General features: G+C 41.3%; 2 protein-coding genes across 3 annotated transcripts in view; both read right to left on the bottom strand.

Annotated features, from left to right (window-relative positions):
* LOC120564259 (troponin I, fast skeletal muscle-like) overlaps positions 1 to 15,051 on the bottom strand; it is a 30,724-nt gene extending 15,673 nt beyond the window's left edge. The window contains exon 1 of one of the 2 annotated variants that reach the window (XM_039809116.1): positions 15,032 to 15,051. The gene's annotated coding sequence lies outside the window, so the exon portion shown is untranslated. Of the gene's footprint in view, positions 1 to 2,616; positions 2,744 to 15,031 lie in introns of those variants that run through there. The other variant, XM_039809115.1, reaches the window with a different exon arrangement.
* A 5,596-nt stretch (positions 15,052 to 20,647) lies between these two features.
* Positions 20,648 to 20,846, bottom strand: part of LOC120564249 — a 12,127-nt gene continuing 11,928 nt past the window's right edge. The window contains exon 4 of the mRNA XM_039809098.1: positions 20,648 to 20,846. This exon is cut by the window's right edge and continues 1,341 nt beyond it. The gene's annotated coding sequence lies outside the window, so the exon portion shown is untranslated.

The raw sequence follows: 20,846 nt of genomic DNA, 5'->3' as shown, positions 1-20,846 counted from the left end.
ATGTCAACAGATGAGCTCATCAGCCCGCACGGGGCAACAAGCACACGTTAATCAGCTGTTAAAATGTTCAGTGTGTTGACCTCTCCTGGTCGCTTCGTTTCCACCGTGGTCAGAACACCAGCGGAGACTCGTTACCTCCAGGGCTCGACGTTATAACATGAATAACGTCGGGGTTAAAATCCCGTTTCTGGTGAGACAATGACTGAACTTGGCTTTCAGTCTGACACCACACACACACACTGGGTACAAAACCTAAACTTATTCCACCAACTCTGCTCCGGTCGCATCTACAACACGTCTGCTCTCTCTCTCTTCTGACCACTTACACAACTAAATGCCTAACCTTAACCCTTACCCTAACCTTAACCATCACAACTAAATGCCTAACCTTAACCCTTACCCTAACCTTAACCATCACAACTAAATGTCTAACCTTAACCCTTAACCTAATCTTAACCATCACAACTAAATGCCTAACCTTAACCCTTACCTTAACCATCACAACTAAATGCCTAACCTTAACCCTTAACCTAACCTTAACCATCACAACTAAATGCCTAACCTTAACCCTTACCCTAACCTTAACCATCACAACTAAATGCCTAACCTTAACCCTTACCCTCACCTTAACCATCACAACTAAATGCCTAACCTTAACCCTTACCCTAACCTTAACCATCACAACTAAATGCCTAACCTTAACCCCTACAACCAAGTCTTAACCCTCAAACAGTCCTTTAAACTTGTGGGGTCCAGCATTTTGGCCGCACAAAGCTGTCGGGACCCCACAAGTATACTGGACTCCCTGGTTTTTGGACCCCACGAATATAATTAAACAAGAACACACACACACACACACACACACACACACACACACACACACACACACACACACACACACACACACACACACACACACACACACACACACACACACACACACACACACACACACACACACACCTCTCTTAAAGGAGCGCATCACCATTTTACAACAAATGCCTTATCACGCTGATGTGACCGCGTCCACAAGATGCAATTCAGCACATGAAGCTTGGGGCATTATATATCATCTGGCAGGCAGGTAGGTTTGTTGAATTTAACTACAAAGCCGGCAATGCTATTACAAAATTAATGTGCAGTGTCTGTAACAGGGGGCGGATTTTTCACATGTGTAATAAGGACTAAACAGAGCATATTTAGAGTGAATCAGGTGACTAATATTAAAAAGGAACATATGTTGATTAACAATCAACAAAAGATGTGTGTATGTCAAAGTTTAGTCAGAATACTGTTTAGAAACGGTTTCAATTTCTTCCAAATGCTATAAAATTGAATAAAACACTCAAAATTCAGTGAAAGTAGTGATCATTAATAGTCCTTGCGAAGAGTGTTGTAGGGAACCATCCATGTTATTTTGGGGTAACTTGGTTAAAGAGAGATCATATTACTGATATAGACATTTTGATATGATAACAGGTCAACAGGAGGACAACAGGAGGTTTAACAAATACTACGCCCTCCCCTTGCGATTTGGATATTGTGCTATAGTCCATATTGCGATTTTGATAAAATTGTGATTAATTGTGGAGCCTTAACCTGCAGCACTGACTGCTTCATCCCACATATGAACCGTATTAAAGGGTAACCAGGACCCTAATTTCCTATGTTTTTGTGTCTAAGTGTCTGATGGGAACAACAATATTTGACATTGGTCCAGTATTAAGCGAGATCTCTGCAGTCGGCAGCAGAGAAACAAGCTACAATCTAAGTTAATAGGGCAACTGTCCAGCTTGTATTTACATTCACAAAAGTGCTCGTTTAGCTGCTGACAGACTCAGATTAATATTCTAAGTGTCTGACAACATTATGGAAAGGGTTTCTAAAGGAGGTCGACCTTTAAAACCTCTTTGAGACCTTTCTGTTTAACCAGAAACAGCTCTGAAGTCGCTAGCTCTAAACCCACCAGACTCCATTTAAAAAAACAATACTTTTAGTGTGTATAGAGCCAACAAATGTTCACATGTAAATCAGTAAACTGTGTGTTTATTTCTAGAGTTTATTACTAGAGTTGTGATAGTTTAATTTTGTTTGTGTCGACTGTGAATGAAGCGTATTTTACGATGCTTAAATTACTGTTTATTTACATGGAGTCTGGTGGGATGATTTCATGTTTAAAAAAAGGACCTTACTCTTCAACAGAAAGGTCGACCTCATTAGAAATCCATCCCATAATGTTGTCAGACACTTAGAATATTAATCTGAGTCTGCCAGCGGCAAAATGAGCCCTTTTGTGAATGTAAATACGAGCTGGACAGTTGCTCCATTAACTTACATTGTAGCTTGTATCTCTGCTGCCGACTGCAGAGATCTCCCTTAATACTGGAACATAGGGTCCTGGTTGAAAAAAACAGTAGTTACCCTTTAACATCCAACTACAGCAGCAGTTTCTGACAAGCTGGTTTGTTTTATCGACAGTTCAAAACATCCAAAATAAAAACTAAATTCTAACAAGAACTCAAAGAAAACATCCAGAAACCTGCATGCCGACAGGGCCAAAAAGCTTGTCTAGGAATCACAAAAACAATCAGCAGAAGAGAAGCAAACGTTCCTTACCTTTTGGTTGATTTCGAAGACGGAAACTGAACGCAGCGAAACAGATTTGAGAAGCTCAGCTCAGTTTTGGCAATATAAGTCGGTTTATATCGCATCTCCCTAAAGGCAAAGGGAACCCCATCTTTCTCTTTATGGAAGTCGATTTCCTCACAGACCAATGGGCTCATCAGCACCTGAAATATTATATCTGACCCCCCCTTCACCCTCAAATCCCCTCACTATCCGACCATTATAAATAGCCGCTTGCTTCCAGATTGTTTCACCGATTGCATTATTCCCCTCCGATGCCCAAAAGGAAGGTCCGACTGAGCCTGGAGATTCAAAAACAAAGACAACATAAGAGTGGAGATCAGCAACACGGAGACTCGATAAACTAGTATATATATATATATATATATATATATATATATATTACAGAAATGAACGCTGCCGGCGTTGTTGGGTAAAAGAAAGGCTGGATGAAGGGAGCCAGGGGGCCGCGGTGATGAAAGTTGAAGAGACAGCAGGTGGGAGGGAGTCCTGTTTCACGGCCAGACATTTAAGACACGCTAAGTGGATGCTATTAAGAAGCTGTTAACAGGAGGCGGCCTGCGGAGAGAAGGAAAGAGAGGAGTGTGCGTGTGTGTGTGTTCTTGTTTAACTATATCCATGGGGTCCAAAAACCGGGAGTCCAGTATACTTGTGGGGTCCCGACAGCTTTGTGGGGCCAAAATGCTGGAGCCCACAAGTTTAAAGGGCTGTTTGAGGGTTAAGACTTGGTTTTAGGATTAGGGATAGAATTAGGTTATGTTTAAGGTTAGGGTAAGGGTTAAGGTTAGGCATTTAGTTGTGATGGTTAAGGTTAGGGTAAGGGGCTAGGCAATGCATTATATCAATGACGGGTCCCCACAAAGAGTGAGACGCACTATGTGTGTGTGTGTGAACATGCAGAGGGAAACTTAATGGGCCAACTCTAAATTTGACCAGATTTCTATATATATTTCTATAATATATATATATATATTTCTATATAGATTTCTATAATATATATATACACCCTTTTGAGCTAGTACAGCCATGAGTCTTCTTGGGAACGATGCAACAAGTTTTTCACACCTGGATTTGGGGATCCTCTGCCAGTGTTCCTTGCAGATCCTCACCAGTTCCGTCAGGTTGGATGGTGAACGTTGGTGGACAGCCTTTTTCAGGTCTCTCCAGAGATGCTCAATTGGGTTTAGGTCAGGGCTCTGGCACAGAGTTGTTCCGAAGCCACTCCTTTGTTATTTTAGCTGTGTGCTTAGGGTCATTGTCTTGTTGGAAGGTGAACCTTGGGCCCAGTCTGAGGTCCTGAGCACTCTGGATGAGGTTTTCTTCCAGGATCTCTCTGCACTTGACCACGTTCATCTTTTCCTTCAATTGCAACCAGTCGTCCTGTCCCTGCAGCTGAAAAACACCCCCATAGCACGATGCTGCCCCCACCATGTTTCACTGTTGGGATTGTATTGGGCAGGTGATGAGCAGTGCCTGGTTTTCGCCACACATACCGCTTAGAATTAACGCCAAAAAGTTCATTCTTGGTCTCATCAGACCAGAGAATCTTATTTCTCATAGTCTGGGAGTTCTTCATGTGTTTTTTGGCAAACTCTATGCAGGCTTTCATACATCTTGCACTAAGGAGAGGCTTCCGTCGGGCCACTCTGCCATAAAGCCCCGACTGGAGGAGGGCTGCAGTGATGGTTGACTTTGTGGAACTTTCTCCCATCTCCCTACTGCATCTCTGGAGCTCAGCCACAGTGATCTTTTGGGTTCTTCTTTACCTCTCTCACCAAGGCTCTTCTCCCACGATTGCTCAGTTTGGCTGGACGGCCAGGTCTAGGAAGAGTTTTGGTCGTCCCAAACTTCTTCCATTTAAAGATTATGGAGGCCACTGTGCTCTTAGGAACCTTGAGTGCTGCAGAAATTCGTTTGTAACCTTGGCCAGATCTGTGACTCGCCACAATTCTGTCTCTGAGCTCCTTGGGCAGTTCCTTCGACCTCATGATTTTCATTTGTTCTGACATGAACTGTGAGCTGTAAGGTGTAAGTCCTTACAGGACTTATGCATGTCAGAGCAAATAGACAGGTGTGTGCTTTTCCTAATCAAATCCATTCAGTTTAATTAAACACAGCAGGACTCCACTGAAGGAGTAGAACCATCTCAAGGAGGATCAGAAGAAATGGACAGCATGTGAGTTAAATATGAGTGTCACAGCAAAGGGTCTGAATACTTATGACCATGTGATATTTCAGTTTTTCTTTTTTAATAAATTTGCAAAAATTTCTACATTTCTGTTTTTTTTCTGTCAAGATGGGGTGCTGAGTGTACATTAATGAGAAATAAAATTAACTTTTTTGATTTTAGCAAATGGCTGCAATGAAACAAAAAGGGAAACATTTAAAGGGGTCTGAATACTTTCCGTACCCACTGTAGGTAAGGACTACTAGCCAGTCAGAAGGAGAGTATGAGGGCGTGCCACGCTAGCAGCTAGGCGAGCATTATAACGTATGTGTGAGATTTTTTTAAATTAGCATTTAGCAAAAAATCTCACGTACCCCCTGCAGTACTCCACATACCCCTATTATAAAGAAACACTGCTCTATGTGGACCAGAGCGCTCTGACACAGCAGCAGTTAATGTGGTGCAAACAGCTATAAATACGTGGAACACATACGAATTACAGCGCTTTACTTTTCGTAGCGATATGTACAAATGGCTCATGGGAACAGCCTGCAATATCTGAAGTAAGAAGGAGAAAACCTTGTTTTTTTAGTTTCAAAGTGACGCAGCAAAGATCCAAATAAAGTATTTAGTATTATACTACCCTAATGTATTGCTGACAGGTGTAAAAGCAGAAAAGCATTTGCTCTGGTGTTTATCTATCGGCAGGGGGGGGGGGAGTTAACACACGGATCAGTCACGGCAGCTGGTGACAGACAAACTGACGCATGTGAAGCCTCGAATACATAAATGATGAGAAAAATAACTCTTAAACCACAACCACGACAATCACAGTTCATCAAAAAGTCAAAGTAGTTTTGTTAAACTGAAAATCAGAAGTGCGTCGGTGCTTGTACCAGGAATATGTTGTTGCAGTTTTAAATTAGGAGCCAATTTGTTAGGTATCTAGAAAAGAAAAGCTTGGATTAGTTTCTACATTTGATTGAGCAGAAGCTAAGTTAGTTGTTGGGTCAGTACAGGTGTTTGCAACATGGGTTTTTAGGGGTTTTGGGGGCAATACGTTAACGTTTAGCAGAGTTATAATTGAGTTTTCCACAGTGTTCTTCCTCCTCCTCCTGCCAAGACTAAATCAATCCAGCTCTGTCTCAGAGAAATGGTGAGAGGACGCGACCAGAATAGAAAGAATAGACGTCACCTAATGAAAAGGACGGCAAATTATAGCTATGACAGAATCAAAGCAGAACTCTGCCGCACTCCGATAGTTTTTTAAAGGGTAATTTGAGTATTTTTTTAAATCTGGACCCTATTTCCCCATGCATTGGTGTCTATAAGTGACTAATGTGAACAAAAATATTTGTCATCTTTGACATTAGTCCAGTATTGAGCGAGAACGCTGTAACCGGCATCCGTGAACTGGGCTGCGATGTAATCGTATAGGGCAAATTGTGCATCGTCAATTTGCGTCCACTAAAAGTTCTGTTGTTGCCGCTGATAGACTGAGATTATTCTTCTAAGTGTCTGACAACATTATGGAAAGGATCCCTACAGAGATAGAGCTTTTAGTTAAAGAGTAAGATCCTTTTAGTTTAACATGAAACAGCCCCGAAATCACCATCACCAAACTCCACCAGACTCCATGTAAATAATCAGGACTTTTAGCGTGTATAGAGCCAGCATATCTCCACCAGACTTCATTAAATACTTGCTCCACCAGACTCGTGTAAATAATCAGGACTTTTACGTGTGTAGAGCCAGCATATCTCCACCAGACTCCATGTAAATAATCAGACTTTAGCTGCATAGAGCCAGCATATCTCCACCAGACTCCGTGTAAATAATCAGACTTTTGGGGTGTAGAGCCAGATATCTCCACCAGACTCCATGTAAATAATCGGCTTTTAGCGTGAATAGAGCCAGCATATTTCCACCAGACTCCATGTAAATAATCGGCTTTAGCGTGATAGAGCCAGCTATTTCCACCAGACTCCCTGTAAATAATCGGACTTTTAGCATGTATAGAGCCAGCATATCTCCACCAGACTCCGTGTAAATAATCGGACTTTAGCGTGTAGAGCCAGCATATCTCCACCAGACTCCATGTAAATAATCAGACTTTAGCATGTATAGAGCCAGCTATCTCCACCAGACTCCTGTAAATAATCAGGACTTTTAGCTGTGTAGAGCCAGCATATCTCCACCAGACCCGTGTAATAATCAGGACTTTTAGCTGTGTAGAGCCAGCATATCTCCACCAGACTCCGTAAATAATCGGACTTTTAGCGTGTAGAGCCAGCATATCTCCACCAGACTCCATGTAAATAATCAGACTTTAGCGTGTATAGAGCCAGTATATCTCCACCAGACTCCATGTAAATAATCGGACTTTTGCATGTATAGTCCAGCATATCTCCACCAGACTCGTGTAAATAATCAGGACTTTTAGCTGTGTAGAGCCAGCATATCTCCACCAGACTCGTGTAAATAATCGCTTAGCGGTATAGAGCCAGCATATCTCCACCAGACTCCATGTAAATAATCAGGACTTTTAGCGTGTATAGAGCCAGCATATCGCCACCAGACTCCATTTAAATAATCAGGACTTTTAGTGTCTATAGAGCCAGCATATTTCCACCAGACTCCATGTAAATAATCAGGACTTTTAGCGTGTATAGAGCCAGCATATCTCCACCAGACTCCATGTAAATAATCAGGACTTTTAGCGGTATAGAGCCAGCATATTTCCACCAGACTCCATGTAAATAATCAGGACTTTTTAGCGTGTATAGAGCCAGCATATCTCCACCAGACTCCATGTAAATAATCAGGACTTTTAGCGTGTATAGAGCCAGCATATTTCCACCAGACTCCATGTAAATAATCAGGATTTTTAGCGTGTATAGAGCCAGCATATTTCCACCAGACTTCATGTAAATAATCAGGACTTTTAGCGTGTATAGAGCCAGCATATTTCCACCAGACTTCATGTAAATAATCAGGACTTTTAGCGTGTATAGAGCCAGCATATTTCCACCAGACTTCATGTAAATAATCAGGACTTTAGCGTGTATAGAGCCAGCATATTTCCACCAGACTTCATGTAAATAATCAGGACTTTTAGCGTGTATAGAGCCAGCATATTTCCACCAGACTTCATGTAAATAATCAGGCTTTCAGCGTGTATAGAGCCAGCATATCTCCACCAGACTCCATGTAAATAATCAGGACTTTAGCGTGTATAGAGCCAGCATATCTCCACCAGACTCCATGTAAATAATCAGGACTTTTAGCGTGTATAGAGCCAGCATATTTCCACATGTAAATGGGTGAATTAAGGGTTTATTTCAACCAAACCAGAGTGGCGATTGTTGGAACAGTGGAAAGATTAACCAAGACGACTTTTGATAGTTTATTTTGTTTCTGTCGACTTTGATTAAGTGTGTTTTACGATGATAAAAGTGGTGATTATTTGATCCAACGTTACATTGCATCTCTGCATTTTGGCATCTCGTCCACACAACCTGCGTTTTGGGTCACTTGAAACTTCCACCAACTGTTTTAGAAAACAGGGTGACAATGTTAGGTAACCGTTTCACTGTTGTCCTGTCGACAGAGAAAACATTTTTTAGCTTGTAAGGTCAAAATTTTGCACCGTTCTCCTCTGTCATGCAATGGCGGACGTGTCCAAAATAGTGTAGTTACTCTTCCACTATAGGCTGTGAAATTTCACCGATATAAATGCCCCAACTCTTCCAACACATCTAACAAACTCCTCCATTAGGTTTGGACGTCATTTCTCTCGAGTAATCTGTAAGGTTTATTTGCTAAAGCATTATTTGCTAAAGCATTATTCGCACGCGAGGACCAGTCATACCATAGAACCTCACGTGATTTAAAAATTACCTGTTTTGTGCCGCGCATTCGGTATAAACAAAGTCTGCATTTTACTTGGATTCACAGACATTATCCTCCTCGTGTGTTATCAAAGATCTGTCAAAACTTCTCATTTATATTTGGCATCACAGCCAATAAATCCACGAATCACAGAGACCCTGATTCACAGAATCACAACCTCTGTGTTTGTGGAAATAAGGTAGGTAATTTTAAAAAAGCAACGAAAACGGAAGACGGTAGAAAGAAGGAAGAAAGGAAGGCAACATTAGGTCAACAAAACTGACTTTTTTTTTAAGCGACTTCGAAAAAAAGCATCAAAAACTTCAAAAAAAAGCGAGAAAATTTTTTAAAAAGTGGTTAACATTTTTTTAAAAAGAGTAGAAGGAAGGAAGGCAACATTAGGTTGACAAACGTGAATTTTTGTTAAAGCGACTTTGAAAAAAGTGACAAAAACTTTTTTAACAGCGACAAACTTTTTTAAAAGCTTTTACTAAAACTTTGAAAAAAAAGCAACAAAAACTTTAAAATAGCGAAAAATATTCAAAAAACAACAAACTTGAAAAAAAAAAGACAGTAGAAGGAAGGAAGGAAGGAAGACTACATTAGGTCGACAAAAGTGAATTTTTTTTTTAAAGAGACTTTGAAAAAAGCGACAAACTTTCTAAAAAGCAACAAAAACTTTTTAAAAAGCTACAAAAACTTTTTAAAAAGCTACAAAAACTTTCTAAAAAGCGACAAAAACTTTCTAAAAAACTAAAACTTTTTAAAAAGCGACAAAAACTTCTAAAAAGCGACAAAAACTTTCTAAAAAACGACAAAAACTTTCTAAAAAGCGACAAAAACTTTTTAAAAAGCAACAAAAATTTTCTAAAAAGCAACAAAAACTTCAAAAAAGCAACAAAAACTTTCTAAAAAGCAACAAAAATTTTCTAAAAAGCAACAAAAACTTTTTTAAAAGCTACAAAAACTTTTTAAAAGCAACAAAAACTTTCTAAAAAGCGACAAAAACTTTCTAAAAAGCGACAAAAACTTTTTAAAAAGCTACAAAAACTTCTAAAAAGCAATAAAAAAAAATAAAAAAAATGTATTAATAAGGGAAAAACTTCCACTAATTAACCCTGACAAAGCACACCTGTGAAGGTAAAACCATTTCAGGTGACTACCTCATGAAGCTCATTGAGAGAACACCAAGGGTTTGCAGAAGGGTGGCTACTTTGAAGAATCTAAAATATAAGACATGTTTTCAGTTATTTCACACTTTTTGTTAAGTACATAATTCCATATGTGTTCATTCATAGTTTTGATGCCTTCAGTGAGAATCTACAATGTAAATAGTCATGAAAATAAAGAAAACACATTGAATGAGAAGGTGTGTCCAAACTTTTGGCCTGTACTGTATTTCAACGGGAAGCATATTTCGTGATCACAGAACGATTACGGTAGCGAGTAGTGTTGATAAGGCGAAAGTCCACGTAAAGAGGTTGTATGTACGACACGCCAATTTGTATGCCATTTTGCCATGTTATCAAGACGCATAATTGCCTTTCAGCGTGTTTACCAACACAATTCGCCGTAGCGAGTAGTATAAAAGGGACGCAAGTTGTTGAGGTGGGTTAGGGTAAAACACGGGACTGTCACCCGGGAGAGCTGGGATTGCGTCCTGCATGTGGCGCTTTTCAACCCTTTTTTTGTTATTTTTTTTTAAGCCTTCCCCCAATGTTTCTTTCCTAAACCCAACCGTTTGTTTTCCTAAGTGTGTTTTTGTCATTTTCCGTGTTTTTGTCGCTTTTGTGTTACTAAAGCCTTTCCCTGTGTTTGTTCCTTAATTCGTTAAAAAAAAAAAAGTGTAATGTTTGAACTAATATGGTTCAAGAGGAAAAACCCAACAGTGGGCTAACAGAGGCGAAGTCCCTCCCCTTCCGATGGACCATCACGGACCCTTTAGTAGTCTTGTAGTTTACGGCAAGAGCCAAAAATATATTAAAATAATGTTTTAAAGATTCTTTTTTGGGCACTTTTACTACAACTCAGACATGAAAGGGGGAGAGAGAGAGAGAGAGAGAGAGAGAGAGAGAGAGAGAGAGAGAGAGAGAGAGAGAGAGAGAGAGAGAGAGAGAGAGAGAGATAGATAGATAGATAGATAGATAGATAGATAGATAGATAGATAGATAGATAGATAGATAGATAGATAGATAGATAGATAGATAGATAGATAGATAGATAGATAGATAGATAGATAGATAGAGAGATAGAGAGATAGATAGATAGATAGATAGATAGATAGATAGATAGATAGATAGATAGATAGAGACGTTCCCTATATAGTTCACCATTCAATAAACACTATATAGGGCAGTGGTTCTCAAATGGGGGTACGTGTCCCCCTAGGGGTACTCTGGAGGACTGCAGGGGGTACATGAGATATTTAACTAAATGTTTAATAGTAACAAGGCTGTTGTCCAGAACATTGTTCCTCTTTGTGTAGACTTTTTTTTTTTCCTACCAAAAATGTGACATTTGTGTCTCCTTCTTTGGACCTAATCTATCCTTCCTTCCTTACTGTCCAACTCTCCTCACTTTTTTCCAAGTTATGTCACTTTTTCTCAAGTTTTTGATACTATTTGACCTATTCTTGCCTTACTTCCTTATACCATATTGTCTTTTTTCAAGTTTTTGTCATCAGCATTTAAATGTTTTTTAGTTACAAGGCTGTTTAGTAAATCTATCTCTGACATCGCTGTGCTGTTCCTCTTTATATAGACTTTTTGTTCTACCAAAAATAATTAGCGCTGGTCAGGGGGTAACTTGGCTTAAAGAAATAATTGAAAAGGGGGAACATTATTGAAAAAAGTTTGAGAACCACTGATATAGGGAATAGCGAGTGAAGGAGGGAACGGTTTCTAACACAGCTACTGACTCCAAGTTGCTCCTCGGATGCTAGAAGCTGCTCCGACTACTAGGATGGTTTCAACTGCAGAAATGAAATTGCCCTATGTACTATTAAAAAATTAATTTGGGGCGACCTCTAGCTCACTCAGAGCGTGCGCCCCATATAGCCTGAGTCCTTTGCAGCGGCCCGGGTTAGAGTCCGACCTGTGGCCCTTTGCTGCGTGTCATCCCCTCTCTCTCTCTCCCACCTTTCCTGTCTATCCACTGTCACTATTAAATAAAGGGAACCCTTCCAAAAAAATATTTAAAAAATAGTTTGTTTAAAAGAATTTCTGCAAGTCAATAAAGTTGCAGTTTGTGGAAAACATGTGGAAGTATAAGACTGTGAAAACTAGATAAGCTGTGGAGCCAAATCACACTCAAGCTCTGTGTATTAGGGGTGGATACAGCATAGTATCGCGATATTTTCCGTGGCAATACTGTATCGATACACAGACGCCAAGTACCGATATATTGTTATATATGAGTTGGTGAGTTTGTCTGCTTCACAATCCCATTTTGCAGCAGTTGTAAATTAAAGTGAGATGAACAAACGAGAGACATTTATCTTTTTAGAAAAAACATGTTGACAAAGTTTCCTTTGGGACATAATTTGAAATTGGGAACAATTTGAAGTTGGAAAAAGGGTAATGAATTGCAATATATCGCAGAATAGTGTATTGTGACATAAGTATCGTGAGGATTTTGTATCGTGACGTTAAGTATCGTGATGATTTCGTATCGTGATGATATCGTATCGTGATGTTTTCGTGTCGTGATGTTTTCGTATCGTGATGATTTCGTATCGTGATGATTTCGTATCGTGATGATATCGTATCGTGATGATATCGTATCGTGATGATATTGTATCGTGATGATTTTGTATCGTGATGTTTTCGTATCGTGATGTTTTCGTATCGTGATGATATCGTATCGTGATGTTTTCGTATCGTGATGTTTTCGTATCGTGATGATATCGTATCGTGATGATTTCGTATCGTGAGGGCTCTGGTGATTGCCACCCCTACCGTGTATAATGTTAAATGTAAACAAGACTACTACTCGCCGTTAACTAGCGCTTCAAACTTCCAAAATGAGGTCCCGTGGGAAACATGACATAAGTATCAAGATAATCTTGTATCGTGATATCGTATCGTGACACAAGTATCGTGATATTGCATCACAACATAAGCATCGTGATAATATTGTATCGTGACACAAGTATCGTGATGATATCGTATCGCGATGATTTCGTATCGCGATTCGTATCGCGATGATTTCGTATCGCGATGATTTCGTATCGCGATGATTTCGTATCGCGATGATTTCGTATCGTGATGTTTTCGTATCGTGATGATTTCGTATCGTGATGATTTCGTATCGTGATGATTTCGTATCGTGATGATTTCGTATCGTGAGGGCTCTGGTGATTGCCACCCCTACCGTGTATAATGTTAAATGTAAACAAGACTACTACTCGCCGTTAACTAGCGCTTCAAACTTCCAAAATGAGGTCCCGTGGGAAACACCGGAAGGGGAGACATTTTCCCTCTCTGCGTGTGTCTGGTTCATGTTTTGCATTAAAAATACCTTTAGCTTCGATTATAGGCTTCAAAGTTAATATCATGACACGTTTTCTATGAAAGGGGGAATTTTTCATTGATTGAACGGGACACAAACCGTTCGTTTGAACCAACACTACAACAAACACTAAACTGAACCGTTAGCAAACTACAACCAAACGTTTGGCTGCTAAACTGAAACTCTAGCTAACCAAAACCTAACCTGTAGCTTCTCAAGTGAACCATCACACGACATGTAGAACAGCTAGCCTGAACTATTTGATTTCTTCCTGCAACTGGTTTGGATTTTGTTGGCACTCCTATCTAAACAAACTGAAATTGGGACACATTTTCAGGCTTCTCAGGGCCGCACATTCCAAAGAATTGAAATTGCATTCATAGGTATTACCTCTATGCAATTATCTTTGCATAATGATGACATATTCGCATTCTGCGGGGAGTCCGATGCATAAAGTCAAGCTCTCCTTAAATCCTCTTTTGAATTAGAGCACATCAAATCTGCATCCCTTCCACTCTTAAGTTCTCATTTAAAAACTGGTTTACCTTCTGATTCTGAGGGGAAAAGGTTATCTCAGGCTACATTTACATCGCTACGTTTTGGTTTAAAAAGGAATATCTTTTGCTATGTTTCCCCCTCTCATTCCCCCTGCTCTGGCGTTTCCCCCTCTCATTCCCCTTGCTCTGGCGTTTCCCCCTCTTAATCTCCCTGCTCTGGTGTTCCCCCCCCCCCTCTCATTCCCCTTGCTCTGGCGTTTCCCCCTCTTAATCTCCCTGCTCTGGTGTTCCCCCCCCCCTCTCATTCCCCCTGCTCTCGCGTTTCCCCTCTCATTCCCCCTGCTCTGGAGTTTCCCCCTCTTAATCCCCCTGCTCTGGCGTTTCCCCTCTCATTCCCCCTTGCTCTGGCGTTTCCCCTCTTAATCTCCCTGCTCTGGTGTTCCCCCCTCTCATTCCCCCTGCTCTGGTGTTTCCCCCTCTCATTACCCCTGCTCTGGCGTTTCCCCCTCTTAATCTCCCTGCTCTGGTGTTCCCCCCTCTCATTCCCCTTGCTCTGGCGTTTCCCCTCTCATTCCCGCTGCTCTGGGTGTTCCCCCCCTCTCATTCCCCCTCTTCTCGCGTTTCTCCCTCTTAATCTCCCTGCTCTGGTGTTCCCCCCCTCTCCATTCCCCTTGCTCTGGCGTTTCCCCCTCTCATTCCCCCTGCTCTGCGTTTCCCCTCTGATTCCCCCTGCTCTGGCGTTTCCCCATCTCATTCCCTCTGCTCTGGTGTTTCCCCTCTCTTCCATTCCCCCTGCTCTGGTGTTTCCCACGCCCTTCTCATTCCCCCTGCTCTGGTATTCCCCCCTCATTCCCCTTGCTCTAGCGTTTCCCCCTCTCAATCCCCCTGCTCTGGTGTTTCCCCCCTCTCATTCCCCCTACTCTGGTGTTTCCCCCTCTCATTCCCCTGCTCTGGTGTTTCCCCCCTCTCATTCCCCCTGCTCTGGTGTTTCCCCTCTCATTCCCCCTGCTCTGGTGTTTCCCCCTCTTCAATCCCCCTGCTCTGGCGTTTCCCCCTCTCATTCCCCCTGCTCTGGTGTTTCCGAACCCCTAAATCGGAGACAACTACCAGCAGGGGGCGGAGTCTCCACACTGCCTCCTGCTGATGCCCAGTATACCAGGATGTTGATGAGATATTTTGGTTTGGGCGTGTTAGTTTAAACAGAGATCAGTTCTTCTATTGGAGATTTAAAAAAAAAACCTTGGTGCACAGAGATCACTTTTGGCTCAAAACTCTGCTTAAAAAACCAAAACGTAGCGATGTAAATGTGGCCTCAACTCACTACGATCCTCTTCGTATCCAGAATCACGCATCTCTTTGTCTCATTGCCGTTATTTTGGTACGACCAGGGAAGTTTCTCTCACCTGGACAAACAGAAAATAAAGCAGATGAGGAAATGCCGCAGAGTTCAGATAATCTGGTGTGAAATTGTGTTTTTTTTTTTTGATTTATTAGCATTTAATAGATAATAGTCGTGGCTCTAGTATGCAGCACTGGTCAAATTGTTATTCTTTGATTGGACACATCACTGATTAAAACAGATCTTATAAACATATTTTCTTGGCAACATTGCGATATGGATTATGCGTGACCAAATGTTTACAAATGTTGAAAAAATTAATCCTGTTGAGACTGAAACTTGTTTTGTTTTGGTGGCGGCCCAACACAACAATGTAAACATTTTAATTAACGTTGATCTGGTTATTCTAATGAGCATGTAAACATTTCCCTCATGTGTAAAATGTCATCAGCCAGACTTCCAAACAGGGTTCAACAGTTAAGGGTTTGCCCGATGGTAAGTAAACGTACCAACCCACTTGGCTGTTCAGTAACTTGCCCACGCTGGAGAATGCTTGTTGAATGGTTTGATTTAAAGCTATAGTGCGTAGTTTCTGTCGACCCCCCCATGAGGAATTCTAAGTAATGACAACAAAACTGTCTGCGCGTCCACATGATACAAGCCTTCTGTGATCGCGCAACGCCTTCCCCACTCTCTCTCCTCCACGCATGTTTTTTTTGGCGAGTTTTTCATCACTTTTTTTCAACATTTGACACTTTTGTTGTCGTTTTTTTTTCACTTTTGGGCACTGTTTTTTGGAGTAAATTTCAATTCAGTACGCTCTAGTTAAAATAAGTTGCTGTGTGTACTTTTGTTAATTCATAATCTCTTTATGACAAAGTTAGAAACATTATACCGAATGCCTACGAACTGTGTAAGAGGAATAATGTTGTACTTGCCCTTTAAGAGGGACGCACTGTCTCTTTAAGAGAAGCAGAAGAGAAATGTGCGTACTTACAAAAGAGAGAGAAACATGCTTGTATTTAACAGTGGCTATTTGTGCTATTAAAGCTATAGTGCATAGTTTCTGTATCCCCCCCCATGAGGAATTGTAAGTAAAGACAACAACGCTGTCGGTGCGTCCACATGATACAAGCCTTCTGTGATTAAAAACAAACATGATTCAGAAGAGGTCATTATCTTCACTCGAGTTTCTGCGCGGGAAAGTCACCGGACACCACGATCTTCTGAATACAGTCACACTGAGAAATCCAGAGAGAGTTGTGTGGAGCTGATAGTCTTAAATAGCTTTGGCAATGGCTTGAATGTAACGGACGTTCACTTGTATCAAAAAGTTACGCACTACAGCTTTAAATGTGCTGTTGGCCAATCGAGATTTGAGTTGGCGGTAGTGACGCATGTCTTACGACAGTCTTGTTAGAAGATGACGGCGGCGTACGACAAGCTACAGTGAAAAATGGTTTTAAAAAGGTGCTCTAAACTAGGCTACAACATCTCACTATCTGCTAGCTGTCTGTCCCCTGAACACACTGTAAAAAACATCTCCTCACTATCTGCTAGCTGTCTGTCCCCTGAACACACTGTAAAAAACATCTCCTCTCTATCTGCTAGCTGTCTGTCCCCTGAACACACTGTAAAAATATCATCTCACTATCTGCTAGCTGTCTGTCCCCTGAACACACTGTAAAAATATCATCTCACTATCTGCTAGCTGTCTGTCCCCTGAACACACTGTAAAAATATCATCTCACTATCTGCTAGCGTCTGTCCCCTGAACACACTGTAAAAATATCATCTCACTATCTGCTAGCTGTCTGTCCCCTGAACACACTGTAAAAATATCATCTCACTATCTGCTAGCTGTCTGTCCCCTGAACACACTGTAAAAATATCATCTCACTATCTGCTAGCTGCCTGTCCCCTGAACACACTGTAAAAAACATCTCCTCACTATCTGCTAGCTGCCTGTCCCCTGAACACACTGTAAAAATATCATCTCACTATCTGTTAGCTGCCTGTCTCCTGAACACACTGTAAAAAACATCTCCTCACTATCTGCTAGCTGTCTGTCACCCGACATCACTTAGAGCACCTTTAAGGATTTTCCTTGGTTGGTAGTGGAAGATGGAAATGAAACAACCAAATACCACAATTTTCTTAAGTCTTGGATGTTATTTGATAACGATTAATACGATTAATTAAAAAAACTCTTTGTAAAAGGGCAAATAAAAATGTACTTTAACTTCCCCGACCAGGCAAAAACCTTAACGTTGAACCCTGCAAAAACAATAATTCAAAACATTAAAATACATATACAACCAAAAAATTTTTTTTTGCATTTTGGACAACCCTGTTAGTGCAAAAATCCTCTCTTGCATCGTAAATCCTGGATGGCAGTTTAGTGGCACCGATAATCCACAGAGACGCACATCAGCCAGCTTCACGGTGATTCACAAAATAATTTCTTTTTTTTTTTTTTTTTTTTAAAGCCACAGTCCGAGCACCGAGGGAGACATTTAAGCAAACAAACTGTGGCTGAAAACGGAGATACAGTCTTCCTCACAGAGGACAAGTCGGGCCGTTCATCTTCCATCGGGGATGACATCGGAAACACACACAAAGAAAACTGTGTGAAAACGTCAAATTAGAGAAGCAGGTCAGATTTTAAAACACTTGTCCGTGTGCAAAGTTCCCTCTTGGGTTAATCAGTAACGTAAGCCAGTCGGTGGCGATCAATCCAACGGCGACAGATCATCGTACGTACGTCCTACAGTCTTCAGAGTATCAGCAGCGGAGTTGCAGCTTTGTTTTAACAGGGAACCAACTCCTCTCTTGTGTCTCTTTTTTTTTTTTTTTACGGCTAGTACATCCAAACAATCATTTTACCAGCAAAATAGACTTTTAGCAAGAAAAACAAAAGCTCCAAACGAATGGTGGCCGGTCAGATCAGAGCGCGTGACAAAAATCTGTATGAAACTGAACCGCAGTTCACACCTGGCGTCAGAAATCTCTCTAAAATATATCTGTGTGTAAAATGCATCTGCGGTGACTTGCTTGTTTCGATTTCTCTTTAAACTTTTTGATTTTAATCTGTGAGGAAAGTGAAACTGTTTTTAAAAACAGAGAGGAAGGTTTAGGCTGTTTGATAACTCACTTAAGGTAATAAAAACAAAAAAACAATTAGGGCTGTGCAACTGATCGAATCAATTATTTTGAACAATTTGCGAGAGAGGGGGAGAGAAGGAGAGAAGAGAGAGAGACAGTGGGGGAGGGGGTAGAGATAGACAAAGAGGGGAGAGAGAGAGAGAGAGAGAGAGAGAGAGAGAAAGGGAGAGAGAAAAGAAGAGAGAGGAGAGAGAAAGAGAGGGGGAGAAGGAGAGGAGAGACAGTGGGGGAGGGGTAGAGATAGACAAAGAAGAGAGAGAGAGAGAGAGAGGGAGAGAGAGAGAGAGAGAGGGGAGAGAGGGGAGAGAGAGAGAGAGAAAGAGAAGGGGAGAGAGAGGGAGAGAGAAGAGAAAGAGGAGGGAGAGAGAGAGAGAGGGAAGAGAGAGAGAGAGAGAGGAGAAGAGGGAGGAGAGAGGAGAGAAAGAGAGGGGAGGAGAGAGAGGGAGAGAGGAGAGAGAGGAGAGAGAGGAGAGAGAGGGAGAGAGGAGAGAGAGAGAGAGGAGAGAGAGAGAGAGGGGAGAGAGAGGAGAGAAAGAGAGGAGAGAGAAGAGAGAGAGGGAGAGAGGAAGAAAGGGAGAGAGAAAGAGAGGGGAGAAAGGAGAGAGGAGAGAAGACAGTGGGGGAGGGGGAGAGATAGAGAAAGAGGGAAGAGAGAAGGGAGAAAGGGAGAGAGAAGAAAAAAGGAGAGAAAGAGAGAGAGAGAGAGAGAAAGAGGGAGAGAGAAAGGGCAGCAAAAAGAAGGAGAGGGAGGGAGAGAGAGGGAGGGAGAGAGAAAGGAGAAGTAGGGAGAGAGAAAGGGAGAGAGAGAAAGAGAGGGAGAAAGGGAGTTTTGTATTGGTTTGCCCCTTATGGAAATAATGTGCAAAAACAGATATTCAATTATATAACTCATGTTAGTGCCAGGTGTGAACGATGTAACCTAATGAGTAATCCCCCCCACTGGAATGACATCATTAATGTCCTGAGATCTCCCGTTAAGAAACTCCCTCTGATATAAAACATCACCACGACAGCATGGCACAGAACTGAAGCAGGACTATATATATATATATATATATATATATATATATATATATATATATATATATATATATATATATATATAATATACTATAGCCAACACTATTACACTGTTATACCAAGACGCTGTTTATATTACAGTGAAGTCTGTTGGAAATACATCTAAAGTAACTTTTACAACCACTGAACTCAAGTAGGGACGATAATATCCAGTTTAGACCAGTCTACAGGGGGAAAGTGGAGCTGCCCTTGGTTGTCTTTAGAGAATATCTAATACCACAGGGGGGAGGGGGGGGCGCCGCCTCCCCTTTCCGGTGCACCACCATGGGACCTTATTTGGGAAAAAGAAATATGTACGGTAGTGAACGTAGAGAGACAAATGATGATTTTTGATCCGGTTTGAGAATGAGTCATGAATTTACACAATTTGAAAAGATAATTCTGCAAGTGAAGAAAGTCTCAGTTTGTCGTTAAAACTGTTGAAGTGTAAGACTGTGGGATACAGCCCAAAGTGTCTAAGTTTGCGTAGAGCTGTACAATATATTGATATTGCATCGATATCATGATATTAGACTAGATATCGTAATATGGCATAAGTGTCTCCTCCTTGTTTTAAAGGCTGCATTACAGTAAAGTGATGTCATTTCCTGAACACACCAGACTGTTGTAGCTGTTCTATTATTTGCCTTTTACCACTTAGTCATTACATCCACATTACTGATGATTATTGATCTAAAATCTCATTGTGTAAATATTTTGTGAAAGCACCGATAGTCAACACTACAATATCGTTTGCGGTATCGATATCGTGATTTTTGATTTTCTCCATAATCGCCCAGCCCTAAAGTGACGTCTCTCTGAAGCCACGATGCCGGTGCGTTTCGTACGGATCTTCAAACCGGCTAACCGGCACGTGCAGCGCCCCCCCCCCCCCCTTCCTCCACCCCCCCCTTACGTTTTAAGCCCCCCAACGTCGTCTTCCAGGCGGCGCTGCCGTACGGCATGTTGTGCGAGACGAGAGATTTAGTTCACGGGGCAGTTTCACATAAAAACTAAGTGGCACTAGGACAAACAGAGACTTCTTTCACTTGCTAAATTATCTTTCAAACTGACAAACACCACATGTGTAATTCAGGGCTTAATTCAAAACGGGATCAAATAATTTGTCTCTCCCCACTAGGGCTGCTCCCTCTTTAGTCGATTAGTCGACTAATCGGTCGTTTTGGTCTCGGTCAGCTTAGATCTCTTTACTCCATTAGTCATGTCTGATGCTGTTTTCATGCTGAATGACTTATTTCCAAGAAACATACGAGCTCATCTCTGGTAAACACAAGAATTAAAGTGGTGATTTTAGCATGACTCTTTGCGGAGAAACTCAGATTTACAGATCTGTCGATTAAATCGACTAATCGATTAGTCGATTAAATCGACTAATCGATTAGTCGATACGACTGAATGAGTGTTAGTCGACTCAGGATTTCTTCAATCGAGCACAGCCCTAGTCATGTCTGTACTTTGCCGAGTGCTGTAACGAACGTCTTGCTTGCGCGAGTAAAAAATGAACGTTGAGAAGAACTTTAGCGTTTCGGTCTATTCTTTCGATACATAATTA

Source organism: Perca fluviatilis, chromosome 8 (genome assembly GCF_010015445.1).
Source record: "Perca fluviatilis chromosome 8, GENO_Pfluv_1.0, whole genome shotgun sequence".
NCBI lineage: Eukaryota > Metazoa > Chordata > Actinopteri > Perciformes > Percidae > Perca > Perca fluviatilis.
Note: the sequence above shows the minus strand (reverse complement) of the source record. Positions and strands in the feature narration are given on the sequence as shown.